This window comes from Hemibagrus wyckioides, linkage group LG01 (genome assembly GCF_019097595.1).
Source record: "Hemibagrus wyckioides isolate EC202008001 linkage group LG01, SWU_Hwy_1.0, whole genome shotgun sequence".
Lineage (NCBI taxonomy): Eukaryota > Metazoa > Chordata > Actinopteri > Siluriformes > Bagridae > Hemibagrus > Hemibagrus wyckioides.
In genome coordinates this window covers 12,913,280-12,914,636 of record NC_080710.1, presented here as the reverse complement: position 1 = coordinate 12,914,636, position 1,357 = coordinate 12,913,280, and the positions used below count along the sequence as shown (strand labels likewise).

The window sequence follows — 1,357 nt, the reverse complement described above, 5'->3', positions numbered from 1 at the left end:
ATTATAAATGAACAGTAACATTTAATGTGGGTAGTTTTCTGCTTATTTCTTTTACTTCAGACGTTTTCTGTTTGACGCAATGTGTATTGGAAACCTAGCATGTCGCGTTGCCCTATATCAACTCCATTTAAATGTGTGAGGATTGTAGGATTTTTATATATTTTTTCTCCACTTTTATTTAGCGAGTTTCCATCTACTACAATTTAGACACCGACATATTAAACATTTTGAGTACAATATCGGTTTGTGGCCTCGGGGGGGCGCTGCGACCTCACAGTATGCTCACATATTTTAAACGTTTCCTTCACACACTGATCAGTTGATCGTTACACTTTCTGTAACTTCGAGCAAACACAAAAAAGCTAAATAAACTCTCAGAAACGAGTGAAAGGCTCATGAAAATCTACAATAGCAGAAAATATACGGGAAACATTCTCATGGTAGTTAAAAAACATTATGAAACTATACGCGAATGAGCAATGAGAATTTTTCCATGCAAGTCTATTCAACAACTAAGCTATAGGTGACCAGAGCAAACCTTTTTGGATATTATTCGTTACAGACTTCCAACTATTTACTATTAAATATTTTCGCATGGCATCAATAAAAACACGCATTATATGCTTATATATATATTTAATTATGGTGTATTTTTAATTCATTTAATCCTATTCCCGTTTTCAGGTCTGAGGGAAATTGCTCTATTTTGAGAGAAATCATGATCATCTTAAATGAATCGACTCGGCGAATATGATTCCAACATTTCTTCAGAAACTGAATCAATGACGCGGTTGGGAATACAGCAATTTGTACCAAAAAGTAAAATTAACAACGGCATATTAATTCGCAAACCTAGAAAAAAAAATTCATAGAGTTTTGTTAATCTGCTAATTGAAAATACAAACAAACACAACAATTAAGATTTAAGATGAATAGCCTGAGACATAAGACAACGAATGGCTCCAAAAGTTAGTGAGGAAATTGTGCAGCTCATGGGAAACACAATGAAACATTTGGTTTTTAATATAAGACAAATGTGTGAAAATACTCCTGGATTGTGGATTACGGATTAAAAGTGTAAATTATGTAGAAAGTTGACTGTGTTTGATATCTGAAGCTGTTCCCTTTGAAATTAAAGCTATCATGAGATTTTTTATTTTTTTTGCAGAAGAATGGATTAAATATTCTCCGATTGTTTTTGTGTATTTATCTACAAGTAACTGAACAAAAAAAACTTGTTTTTGCTTGGTTTAGGAAGTCAAAGAAATTGACATAAAGTACAGATTGATAGTAAACTTAACCCATGTTGCCTTTATTGAGGGGCTTTGAGAGAGAGAGTCATTTCTTGGGGGAGAAA

At 33.1% G+C, this 1,357-nt stretch overlaps 1 protein-coding gene across 1 annotated transcript in view; it reads right to left on the bottom strand.

The window, feature by feature from the left end:
* Positions 1-977: 977 nt before the first annotated feature.
* The window catches only part of sp8b (sp8 transcription factor b), a 3,182-nt gene continuing 2,802 nt past the window's right edge, over positions 978-1,357 (bottom strand). The window contains exon 2 of the mRNA XM_058395805.1: positions 978-1,357. This exon is cut by the window's right edge and continues 2,249 nt beyond it. The gene's annotated coding sequence lies outside the window, so the exon portion shown is untranslated.